Source organism: Camelus ferus, chromosome 21 (assembly GCF_009834535.1).
Source record: "Camelus ferus isolate YT-003-E chromosome 21, BCGSAC_Cfer_1.0, whole genome shotgun sequence".
Lineage (NCBI taxonomy): Eukaryota > Metazoa > Chordata > Mammalia > Artiodactyla > Camelidae > Camelus > Camelus ferus.
In genome coordinates, this window is record NC_045716.1 from 1,204,032 (window position 1) to 1,217,600 (window position 13,569).

General features: G+C 39.7%; 1 protein-coding gene across 4 annotated transcripts in view; it reads left to right on the plus strand.

Annotated features, from left to right (window-relative positions):
* COLGALT2 (collagen beta(1-O)galactosyltransferase 2) overlaps window positions 1–13,569 on the plus strand; it is a 123,487-nt gene that overhangs the window by 48,081 nt on the left and 61,837 nt on the right. Inside the window, exon 1 of one of the 4 annotated variants that reach the window (XM_032463552.1) lies at window positions 12,982–13,486. The exons of the other annotated variants lie outside the window; for them this stretch is intronic. The gene's annotated coding sequence lies outside the window, so the exon portion shown is untranslated. Of the gene's footprint in view, window positions 1–12,981; window positions 13,487–13,569 lie in introns of those variants that run through there. 4 annotated transcript variants of the gene reach the window in all.

The window sequence follows — 13,569 nt, forward strand, 5'->3', positions numbered from 1 at the left end:
TTTCATTCAGGGCTTTGAATATATCTTGCCACTCCCTTCTGGTCCTGTAGTGTTTGTGTAGAGAAATCAGCTGAGAGTCTTATGGGGGTTCCCTTATAACTTACTCTTTGCTTTTCTCTTGCTGCCTTTAGAATCATTTATCCTTGACTCTGGCCATCTTGATTATGATATGTCTTGGTGTGGGTCTATTTGGGTTCTTCCTGTTTGGGACCCTCTGAGCTTCTTGGATATCTGATTCCTTCTTTAAGTTTGGGAAGTTTTAAGCCATGATTTCTTCAAAAACCTTTTCAATCCCCTTTGATCTTTCTTCTCCTTCTGGGACCCCTATTATGCGAAGATTGGGATGCTTTATATTATCCCATAGGTCCCTTATGCTATTTTCATTATTTTTTATTTGCTTCTCTTGTAGTTCTTCTGAATGGGTGCTTTCTATTGCCCTGTCTTCTAGATCACTAATTCGTTCCTCTGCATTATCTAGTCGGCTTTGCACAGCTATTAGATCATTCCTCATCTCTGTCAATGAGTTTACCCATTCTACTTGGCTCTTCTTTATAGCTTCAATTTCATTTTTGACATATTTTATATCTCTAAACACTATCTCTTTTAATTCCTTCAGCAATTCGATCACTCCTTTTTTGAAATCTTGATCTAGTAGGCTATCGATGTCTATTTCGTTGATCTTTCTTTCAGGGGATTTCTCTTGTTCTTTTAATTGGGAAACGTTTTTCTGCTTCTTCATCTTGCTCATACCTCTTTGGCACTGTGGTCTATGGAGTATCAGTTGTTTATTTTGGTCCTTAAGGATTTTATCTATCTGATGCCTATTTAGGAATAGAACTTAGGAAAAAAAGAAAAAAAAAATAAGAGAGAGAAAGAATTTTAAAAGAAGGGAGAAAGAGGGTTTGAAAACAGTGTATAATGAATAATAGAAGAGTGAGTTGAAGCAGAGTATTAATCGGGTTGAGATGTCCTTTTAAAACCTTTACCAAAAAAGGGGGGGGGGGAGATGAATAGATGTATTTGAAACCTGTGTCTAATCAATAGCAGGACATCAAAACCCAAGAGAAATAGAAATGAATTAAGAAGTAAAAATTTAGAGAGTAATAGAACAGGTAAAAACAGATTTAAAAAAAAAGGGGGGGGGTGGTTTGTCGGTGTTCTCCTGGAGTCTGTGTGCTTTTAATGTGAAGTCTTTCTGTCTTCGTCCTGTTTTGGAAGCTCAGCTTGCTGTTTTCAGAGGCCCTCCGTTGGCGCCCTCTTCTGTGCTGCTCCCAGCACCTGTCGGCAAGCCGATCGCGCCTCCTCCTAACACTGGGTCAGGTGCAGCTCTCCTCTGCTGTGGGCGGGCGGGTCGCTGCCCCTCCGGATGCCGCAGTCAGATGTTGCAGACTGGCCAGGTAGGAGGGTGGGTCGTGCCCCCTCCCAGCACCTCGGTCAGGGGCTGTGTTCCTGCCCGAAAGGCGGGGAGGCCGCTCTCGCTCTACCTGCGCCGTAGGTAGCTCCGCAGCTCTGTGCGGCTGCGCTCCGCCCTGGTCGGCCCACCGCGGGTGGGCTCGGGGAAGACTGAGGGACAGCCCTGTCCCTGCTCGGAGCCAAAACCCAGCTCCTTGTTTGTCTTTGTGGAGCAAGTTCTCTGAGGGACCAGGTTGGAAGGATCCTATCTGCCCCGGGCTGCAGGCCAGTCTCAGTCTGGCCTTTGAGGCTGCTAAGCCCTTCAGTGCGGATGCAGGTTTCGCCCCCGCCCCCGCCTGAGTGCTCAGCGCGGAGGATATGGCGGCTGTGCCTGAGCCCCGCCTCTCTTCCCCCGAAAACTTTCCGCGGGTTTTCAGAGATGGGGGTGTGCACCCTTCCCCCGAGAGCACATCAACCTTGCTGTTTTATGGGGGGCCCAGGTTGTTCTGCCCTGTGCACCCACAGCCACGGCGCGCAGCCCCTTGCGTTCCCCCGGGGCTGCCTCCCTGCAGCCACTTCCGTCCTCCGCAGGCTTGTGCAGCCTGGCCCTGCCCGCGACTGCCGGCCCGCGTCTCAGGCTGGGTGTCGGGGGGACGCTCTGTGCCCGTTTAACTTAGTTCTGTTAGTCAAGGGCTGCTCTGTACAGATCCGAGCCTCGGAGGCTCCCCATCCGTCCCGCTGGCCTCTCAGTTGGAGAGGGGAGACCCAGCGAGCGAGCGCCAGTCCTCCTTTGCCGCTCCCTCCCGCGGGACCCGTCCCGCGCTGCTTTGCCTTTTGTTCTTTCTTTTTTCCTTTTCTCCTACCAGATTTTTGGCGTCTTTATCTTTTGAAGAGGGCGATGTTCTGTCGGAGTTCCGCAGGTGCTCTGGTTGGCTGAGTGGGTCTGTAGATGTGGGTCTTGGTGTATTTGTGGGAGAGGGTGACCTGCGAGCGTCCTTCTACTCCGCCATCTTCTCCCTATGTAGTCCATATTTTTGATTATATCTTCTATGCACATATCCCAGTGCACTTATAGGAAAGATATATATATACACATTACTGCTTGGAAGATGTGAAGTGAAATTTGATGTTCAATGTGCACCTTCATCTTATATATATATACACTTATTCTTATATATATATTTAATATCTATGTAATATATATAATCTTATATATATAGTTAACTGGGATTGATGGGTCAAAAATGTGAAATTTTAATTTTGGTAGATATTAAGCCTGTTTTTTGAATCAGAATTAAGTTTGGTTGAGTGCAATTTGAAGAAGAAACTCAAAATAATACTGACTTAAAGTCTTTTTCCCCCCCATAAAGGAATTTGGAGATAAAGAGCCCAAGGCCAGTATGGTGCGTCCATAGTATTGTTAGGAACCCAGTGTTCTTCCTACTCTTTACTCTGAATCTCCACTGTAATTTGAATCAAAGACAAATTTATCACTTGTCTTCCTAGTCCTAAATGGTTGCTCGTGTCTCACCCAAGTTCCAGGCAGTAAGACGAAGCAAAGTAGGAACAAAGGCCACCCCTTCCTTTAAGAGCCTTTCATGAGACTCGTGCAATATTCCTCATATATTTTGCACATTATCATTATCATATTTATGTATCATTAGCCCAATCTTATACATACATAATTGTATGATTTAGGGAAGTGTATCCTTTTCTCTGGGTGGTGATGTGCCCAGATAAAATCAAAGTTCTTATTTGGAACTTTGGAAAGAAAAGGAGACTGGATACCAGCAGACAACTAGCAATTTCTGTATCATTTCTTTACATGTATCATCTCTGATTCTCCCAGAGACATAGTTATTTTTATGCCCTTTGTTCAAATAAGGAAAAGTGAAGCTCAGAAATGGTAAGAAGTTTGCCTATGGTCCCCAAAATAGAAAGTATGGAAAAATAATTCAGACCTGAGTCCTTTTTCTACAGCTACAAACTCAGCATTTACTCACCCTGTTCTAAAACACTGTTGCTTTTTTCTGAGATCCCAGTAAGGTGATTTGGTCTTGTTTTGTTTTTGTGGTGTTTGCATTATGTACACAAAGATTAGCTTTCTCAGGATGATTATTCTTTAAGTGTAAAACTATCTTCCTGTCGCTACAAAGCAGCAGTGGCCTGGGACAGCAGCCTTTGCACCTTGATTTCAGTGACTTTCTCATCTCTGCAGCTCTCCTCTGCTGTTTCTTATTTCAGATCGTCTAGACTTCTGCTCCTCACACACAGTGAATCCTTTCATGAAGCACGGCTGAGTCATGAGAGGGAATGCAGATGGCCATGAGTTTATTTGCAGGCCTGGAGTCCAACCCGGGTGTCTTCTCACAGCCTGCAGGGCAGTCACCTGACAGCGGTCCACTCCAGGTCAAGTGGCCTTGCCTGCTGTCAGGGCTCAAGCTGTCACGCACTGGCTGGTGGTAGGGGCACCGAGCCCGGGACCAGCTGGTAGTGAGCACTGGGCTTCCGTCCCCAAATCCCAGTGAGGAGCGTGTGCTTTCTGCAGCAGTGAAACAGGAAAATCATAGTCTTCAAAATGAAATGCAGAGGAGGAATAAAGGCAGAAGGTAGCATAGCTGGAGGGTTTAAACTCTGCCAATCAAAAGCTCCAATTGAAAGAACCTTGGGAAAAAATGAGATTTTATACCAGAGAAGCCATAAGGCCCAAACCTGCAGGCCTGTGGAACATTCCCCACTATAGCTAAGGGTTTAGACTTCTGACTCAACCTAAAAAAGATCGTAATGACTTTGAGACTCAGGGGTCAGGAGGGTCTGGAGCAGGGCATTTTATAAATGAGACAGAATATTTCTATGTGATTCCAGCTGACTTTCCTAATAACAGAGAGACTCGTACACTAAATTCAATAATAATTTTTAAAATAACACGAATTGAATTGGCTTGTAATGAAAGTGCTTTGGAAATAATGTGATTCCCTGTATATATGAAAGTGTGAAATAAGATGCATGAGTCATTCTAGAAGTGAAAAAAATAGTGATGCTGTAAGTCAGAAATGCAGACAAAGTACAGTATAAGAGCAAATTAATACACTGGAAAGTAGTGTTGAAGAGTTATCCTGATTCAGTATAGAAAGTCAAAGAGGTGGAAAGTATGAAAGAGAGGTTTAGACATATGGAGGAAAGGAGGAGATGGTTAAATATATGCTTGTTGGAACTCCAGAAGTAGATTTTAAACAGAATAGAGGAGAGCAATATTTAGACAAAATATGGCTGAGAATTTTCCAGAATCTGTAAAAGACACCAATCTTCAGATCTACATCCCAATGAATCCCAAGCAGGATAAGTAAAAGGAAATCCACAACTTGATACATCATAGTTAAAAACTGCAAAATATGTTTTTTAAAAAAGATGAGACCTTAAAAACAGCAGAGAGAAAGGATAGATCACTACATACGACAGCTGATTTTCCAAGAGCAAAATCAAAGCTGGAATAACATCTTTCAGGAGCTGAAATAAAACTGCCTTCCTACAATCCTGTAACTAGCAAAGCTTCCTTTCAACAAGGAAGGTGAATGGAGGCATTTTTCAGACAAAATTGAGAGAATTTACTATAAGCAGATACTTACTAAAGAGGCATCTAAATGCCTGTATGTCAGGAAGACGGAAAATGGTACCAGAGAGAAGACTGAAGATGCAGAAAGTGATGATGAGCAAGGAAAATGTTAGACGTGTGGGTCAATATTAACAAATTATTGACCTTGTAAAATGGTAGCAATATGTCTAATTTAAAGGATAAAATATCAAGATAAAACTAAAATGCGGTATAACAATAGCATTTAGTTTGGGATGTGATGTGACAAGTTAAATAGTTCTAAGGTCCTTGTATTGGTTTGCAGAGAGTAAAAATGTTTACTAAATTTAAAACTTGTTAAGTTAGATGCATATATTCTAACTTCTGTGATACCTACTAACTATTGGAGGAGAAAACAATGAAATGAGAGGGAAATATCTCAGTCTAAAGTAAGTCAAGAGAGGAAAATGTGGGGGGAAAAAAGTGCCATAGCTGCAGAACACATATTCTTCCCCAGACACATGGAACAGTTACAAAAATTAAATCCATACAGGCTGAAAGCAAGCCTTGAAACATTTAATGGAACGATGTCATGCAGCTCACATCCTCAGATTAGAGCACAGCTAGACAGGTATCAGCGATGAAAAGATAACTCCAAAATTGCCATATATTTTGAAAGTGAAAATCACAATTATAGATCGCTCAAGGGTGAAGGAAGAAATAATAATGGAAATTTAGAAGACCTTGAAGGTTGAATACTGCTTAAATACGCTAAGTGGTGAAACTAAGTCACTAGGGAATAAAAATAGAATAAATCTGACAAGAAATGTAGGCACAAAGTAATGCACATAAAGATAGAAATTAATAACGTCAAAACTGAGTATAAAACCTGGTAAGACTAATCATGCAAAACAGTTTAAGAGATGAAAAAAAGAATATACTGGGAGATCGAAATTTGTAGTTACTCACAGGCATATACAGAATAGATAAACAAGATTATGCTGTATAGCACAGGGAAATATATACAAGATCTTGTGGTAGCTCACAGCGAAAAAGAATGCGACAATGAATATATGTATGTTCATATATAACTGAAAAGTTGTGCTCTACACTGGAAATTGACACATTGTAAAATGACTATAACTCAATAAAAAATGTTGAAAAAAGAATGTATAAATAATGATAAAACTAATATTAAGAATATAAAAATACTATAAAGTTTATACTAATACATTTGAGAAATTAGGTAAATTATTTAAAATTCTTAAACAATCTGATTCATGCAGAAAGAGAGATTCTGTATGTCCCTATAACCATTGAAGAAATTTAGCCAATAGTTTAAAATCTTCCCACAAAGAAGTCATTCAGCCTAGAAGGTTTTTCAGATTAGTTCTACCAACTATTTAATAAATGGATAATTCCAATATTCTGTATACTCTTTGAGTAATTAAAAAAACAGCAAATACTTTCCAACTTGTTTTAGGAGGTTAACATAACTGAATACTAAGACCTTAGAAGGGCAACACAAGATGGGAAAATACTGGCAAATCTTACCCATGTTCACAGATGTAAAAATCCCAGGTAAAGTACTAGCAAACTGAATCCAGCAATGTCAAAAGACGTTTTATCATGTCTAAGTTGGATTTACACCTGGAATGGAAAATTAGTTCAACGTTAGAAATTCTATAAATGTATTTTATCACAATAACATACTAATGGAGAAAGTTCATTCATTTCAATAGATGCAAAAAAATTATGGCATTTCACTGTCTAGGAAAGCAAAAAAAAAAAAAAAAAAAATTCTCAACCCAATAAATGCTACCCACAAACCAAAATAAAGCAACAAGGAAAGCCAAACACCAGAACAGACTGTAGCAAACATGATATTGGATGGTGAAATGCTAAAGCACTTCCTTTAAAATTAGAAACAAGACAAGGGTTGAACTGTCATCACTTTTATTTAGCATTATTCTAGAGATTCGGTCCTCACCAATGAAAGAACTAAAAGGTTAAGGATTAAAAAGGAAGAAATAAAACATCATTATTCCCAGATGATATGACTTCATAGAAAACCCAATAGAATTTGCAGGTAGGTTATGAGAATTTATAGAAAAATTTAGCAGAATCCACATACAAAAAAGTTAACTAAATTTCTATCTACCACCAACAGAAAATCCATTTAAGAAAAGATAGTATTTATAACAGCAACCAAAAATGTAAGATACAGAGGAACAAATAACAAAAATAGGTAACATTTTTATAATAAAATTCTAGAATTTGTTAAAAACATAAAAAAGACCTAAATAAATGTAGAGAAAGAGATGTTCATGGATAGGAAAACTCAGTAAACATATTAATTCTCTCCAAGCTAATCTATAGATTTTATGTAATTCTAATCAAAATCTCAAGAGGATTTTTCCATGAACTATGAGAAGCTGATTATAAGGTTTATTTGAAATAGTGAAGGACTGATAATACCTAAGTTATTCCTAAAACAAAAGAACTAATTGGGGCGGGGGGCTTTTTTTTTTTCTGAAGACACCAGAAAAATTGCAGAAAATTATTTTTGCAACTGACAGAGGAATAGTATTGAGAATAAATAAAGAACTCCTATGAATAAATAAGAATAATCAAAGAACCCAATAGAAACATGAGCAAAAACCATGAACAGGTATTCACAAAAAAGGAACAGGAATGACCATATGCACATGAAACATTGTCCTACCTGATCAGTAAAAAGGGAAATACAGATAAATACCACAATTAAGTATTGTTTCTTAGCAGCCAGATTGGCCAAGATTTTAAAGCCTGGCAACACCACTTACTGCTGGAAGTCTACAACAGGAACTCACTTAGACTGCTGATGGGAGTATGGGTTGGTGCAAATACTTAGAAAACGATTTGGCATTCCCTCATAAAAATGAATGTTCTCAGACCTCTCCTGCAGGAATGCCACTCCTAAATGCACTATTGTCCATGCACATCAGAGGAAACATACCACAAAGGTCAGAGCAACATGGTTCTTACAGCAAAAACCCGGAAACACCCTAAATGTGCATTGAAAGTCAATAGATCACTAAACCATGGCATTGACTATGAATTCACTATAGAAACAAGCATCAGCGTGTGTGAATTTTAAAGTCAGTGGTGAGGCCACAGAAAAGCACACGTAGTATGAGTTTATTTACATAAAGTTCAAAAACAGTCCAAACTAAAGTATTCTTTGCTTAGGATAGTATACATTTGTTGTGAAACCAGAAAGAAAAACAAGGGAATAAATAGCCAACAATTCAGACTAGAGATGGCTGGTTTAGAAGGAGAAGGAGTGACTAGGAAAGGCACATAGGGGACCTCAAAGATGTTGATAATGCTTCTTAATACTTCTTAAGCAAGGTGGTGGTGGGGCACATGGGTGCATTTACCACTCTTCTAAACTTATGTTATATCTACTTTTGTGTTATGTAGTTTACAGTAAGAAATACGACAATTTGTAATTTTGTAGCTTTATGTAATGTTGTCTGATGAAACTTTATGTTTATCTTCATAACATCTCTGTTAAGTAAAAGATAGTTTCATGCTACAGCATACAAATTTGAGGTATAAATTTATTTTCTTGGAACTCCACACTAGGGTGGCTGGGGCCAGATCCCAAGCCACTTGTTCTAGAGAGAGAGTTCTACAGCGCGCCATCATCCCACGCCATGGGTTCATTTGTTTATTATTTACTTACCCACTCATTCACTCATTTAATATGTATCGTCCCCTTTGTCAACCCAGGCACTGTACTATTAAAATTCTCCCGAGAGATAAAGCTCAAGAATGTAAAAAGCTTAAGTAGTTAATATTTTGATTACCTGAGTGCCAGGGGCCCCAGGTACATATTCACTTTATTTCACATACGTAGACATATATATATATATGTATGCATACGTGTGTGTGTGTTTCAGGGGTACAGCCTTATAATCCAATTCCTGTATACACTACAAAATGACCATCACCACAAATCTAGTTACTGTCTGTCAACATACAGTTGACCTCCTTCATTTATTTAGCTCACCCCCAATCCCCTGCCCCTGTGGTAACCACTCATCTGATCTCTGTACCTATGAGTTTGTTTTTGTTTCATTTTGTTTGTTCATTTGCTTTATATTTTAGATTCTACATATGAGTGCAATCATATGTTATTTTTCTTTCTCCATCTGACTTATTTCACCTAGTATATATCTTCAAGGTCCATCTACGTGGTTGCAAGTGGCAGGTTTTCATTCTTTTTTATAGCTGAGTAGTCTGCCATTGTGTATATGTACCACATCTTCTTTGTTCATCCATTAGCGAACCCTTAGGTTGTTTCCTTATCTTGGCTATTATAAATAATGCTGCAGTGAACACAGGAGTGAATGTATCTTTTCAAATTACTGTTTTCACATCTTTGGATAAATACCCAGAAGTAGAATGGCTGGCTCATTTGGTAATTCTGTTGTTAATTCTTTGAGTTTCCCATGGTGGCTGTGACAGTTCACGTTCCCACCAGCCGTGTATGAGAGTTCCCTTTTCTCCACATCCTCTCCAGCATTTGTTTTTTCTTGTTTTTTTGATGATAGACATTCTAACAGGCATGAGGTGACATCTCACTGTGATTTTGATTTGCATTTCCCTGATGATTAGCTATGTTGGACATCTTTTCAGTTGCCTGTTGGCCATTTGTATGTTTTCTTTGGAAAAACATCTTTCAGATCCTCTGCCCATTTTTTAAATTGTGTTATTTGTTTTTTTGTTGTTGAGTTGTATGAACTGTTTATATATTTTAAATATTAACCCCTTGTCAGATATATGATTTGAAAATATCTTCTCCCATTTAGTAGCTTACCTTTTCATTTTGATGATGGTTTCTTTTGCTGTGCAGAAGCTTTTAAGTTTGATGTAGTCCCATTTGTTTATATTTGCTTCTGTTTCCTTTGCCTTTGGAGTCAGATCCACAAAAGCATCACTAAGACTGATGTTTCTAACTTAGCAAAGTCTATGGGAGGCAGCAAAAGCGGTTCTAAAAGGGAAGTTCTTAGCAATACAGGCCTGCCTCAAAAAAAAAAAGAAAAACGGAGAAACAACCTAACTTTATACCCAAACTAGGGGGAAAAAAAAGAACAAGTGAAGTCCAAAATTAGTAGAAGGAAATAACAAAGATCAGACTGAAAATAAATGAAATAGAGACTAAAAAACAACAGAGATGATCATTGAGATTAAGAGCTGGTTCTTCAAAAAGACAAAAAAAAAAATCAACTAACCTTTAGCTTCGTTTAGCAAAGAAAAAAGAAAGAGGATTCAAATAAAATAAATGGAAGAAGAGAGGCTACAACAGATATCACAGAAATACAAAGAATCATAAGAAACTACTACAATTATCTGCCAACAAATTGATTAACCTAGAAGAAACAGATAAATTCCTAGAAACGTACAATTTTCCAAATCTGAATCATGAAGATACAGAAAATTGGAATCGATCAGTTACTAGTAAGGAGATTGAAACAGTCATCAAACATCTCCCAATAAACGGAAGCCCAGCTCCGGATGGCTTCACTGGCGTATTGTTCACCCTGTCTCTACTAGGTCTCATCCATCAGCCTGCATGCATTTCTTCAGGATCTCAGACACCTGCTGTGTGTCGTAACCCATCCTGCGGTTTCTCTCAGCAGGCATGCTCACACAGACAGCTTCAGTCTTCTCCAGTTAACACCCTTGCTTGTCTTTAAAGAGCACCGGCGCCCTGAGGTTTTAGGGCAGATGGGCAGCCCAGGTCCTGCCCCTCAAGCAGGCCGGCCTTTGCTTGCTCGGCGGAGGGCTCACTGCGCCTGCAGGAACGTCAAAACATTGATTTTTTCCTGAGGAGAGAGAACTTGGCAGAAAATACCGTTCCTCTCTCAGAGCTGCAGAGTCCGATGGTTTGAGCTCGGTCTCCTTACTGTTTCTTCTGAGTTTTCTGTCCACTTGTCTCATCGGCCCTGACTATGGGTTTCCTTTCCTGAACACTGAAGCCCAGTCACTCTATACCTTTGAATCACTTGATCATTAGATGGATTTACTCAGCTTCTAGTGGCTTCTAAACTTCACCCACTTGAACTTTCTGAATTCCCTTCCTCATACAGGTTTTCTTCCATTAGTGCAAAGGAATTTTATGAATTTTATGTCTCTCATGGGCCCCACCCTGTGTTGGGCATCGGACTGTCAGACTGCTTAGGAGAGGGCTGAAAAGAACACTGTAAGATTTAAAGTTAAAAAACCCTAAGATTTGTTTAATGAGATAACAGGCAAGTAGCTAAAAGAGCAAAACACACATCCATGTCTTGTGGTTGGGACTGAAGAGAAGAGACAAGAAATAAAAAGTTGGGAGTAAAAACACGAATAAAAACAGTTATACTTTTTTAAAGAAAACTGTAAGAATCCTAAAGAGATGAGAGAAAGATGAGAAATTAGAATACCCCATAAAACAACAATTAAAAAGAGTATAAATGAAGACAACACACTTAAATGTGTTAAAGTAATTGGGATATTTTGAAGTAAATTGGGATTTTGACCAGAAAAAAAATTGTTAAGAAAGCCCAAAAGGTTTCCTTAGAAAAACAAATAGTCAAACCTAAAAAAAAAAAAAAAAAAAAAAAAATCAAAGAATCAAAACAAAGCAAAACAAACCACACCAGCTGGAAGCAAAGCAGTGATACAAGAGGCCTTTGAGCACTTGCTGGCCACAGGCGGGGCTGGCCCCCGGGCTCCGGGCCTCCACTCGCAGGACGTTCAGCCTGGAAGGGGTGCCGCCCTTCTCCCCCTCTTCCCCACTGGCCCAAGTGGATATTTCTTTTACTGAGTTCAACACATTTATTGTATTCTATTTTGCAAAGGTTTGATTTAAAATTTTTTAAATCTATGTTCAGACATAGCTATATAGATTTGAAATTGTTCATTATAGACTTAGGGTTCAAAAATCATTTTTACCAATAAATTCGAGTTTTAAAGATTCCTTGGTTACTTGGAAGATATTTTCCCGCACTGAATCAGGGCCAAGTGCCTTTATTGGGTTACGGCATAAGTTTCTTTTATTGATGAGCTATTTATAGTTATAATTTCTTGCTATGTAAGTTTAGAAATTTCATATACTCAAAAAATGACTATTAAAGTTTTGCATCAGTGTTATTATATCGCTCTATTTTGTTTGTTTCTGTTAAGCTTTTTCTTTCCATATATTGTTTCTTCGTCCTTAGACAATACAGATAACAATGGTGGCTTAGAGTTGGTGGGTAATTCAGGATTCAGTAGTTGAAGGGCACCAGAAGCCATTTCAGTCAATGCGCAGCCTCCTGGACAGGATGGAATCCATCTGTAGACAGTATAGTCAGATACACTTGGACTTTATTTTCTACTTTTAAAAAATCTGACCAAGTACACAATCTTTGATTTTATGCCAGAGCGTTTTGTTATTCTTGCCCTTGAGACTTGACCACAAGGAAATCTCTTTACCCACTGCTTTTGAACATTCACCTTTAATTTGCAGGTTAATTAGGCTTGAATCACGGGCCCATTACTTACTAGCTTGCTTTGTGACTCTTTTCTCATCCATGAAGTGGGAAGAATGCCTACTTCCTAGGATGTTGTGAGGACTAAATGAGACAATACATGTGATTCATTTCACCAAAGCCTCATCTTGCGTGCCGCGTTGCACCGAAGGGCTCCTGTTGTGTCTTCACACAAATCGTGGTCCTGAGGAAAGTGTGGCTCTTCTCAGGCTGTGCTCTGATCCTCTGCTGAAGGAGCTTGGGTCAGTGGGTTCGAATCTGGCTCTCGTCATGCCTGACCCTCTCTCAAAACATCAGCTATGTAGGAAAGAAAATGAGAATTTCACCAGTGACATGTTATGAGGTAATTTACAGAAAAATTGAACTGAGAAATTGGTCGGGAGTTTCTGGGGAAATGAATTTGAATGTTGGACATCATCGGTTTCCTTCGCACGATGCGTCCAGGAGCACGTGCCTGCAACTGAAGGCGGAAGCTTGCCTTGAACCTGGCCTGACCTGAGGCTGGGGAAGGAAGGGCGGTGAGAGCTGCTTTGGGCTGCTTGGTCCTGGGGAAGCATCGCGCCCTCTTTTAGGTCTGAAAGGGAAGGGGCAGCCTTCTCCCAGCATTGGCTGGACCTGAACTCTGTTTATGACAGTGAGTGCCAAGTCCTTCTGCTGGATTTCTAATTCGGTTCAAGGGACACACCCTAATGAAAGCCGGGAAGAATGACTCACCTGTCACCATATTTACCATGACCACAATTACATTTGTGTGAACTCTGCCCTGGCCAGATGTCTCCTGTGCGCTGCCTTCAAAGCAACTGGTCACAGACCCCGCTTCCCCCTGGACAGGCTCCCAGGCTTCCTCGGAGCCTTTCAGCAGCTCAGTACCAAACACATCCTGACCCCAGCCCGTTTCCAGGGGCCACCTGAAAGTCAGACTTTCCAGATAAGGATGATGAGACGGGATTTTCTGCAAAAGGTATTTCCCCAGTCTTGTCTGATTGTGTGTTTCATTTTTCCAGGTCAAGTGTCCACATTGGAAATGTTTAGTGATTCAGAAAA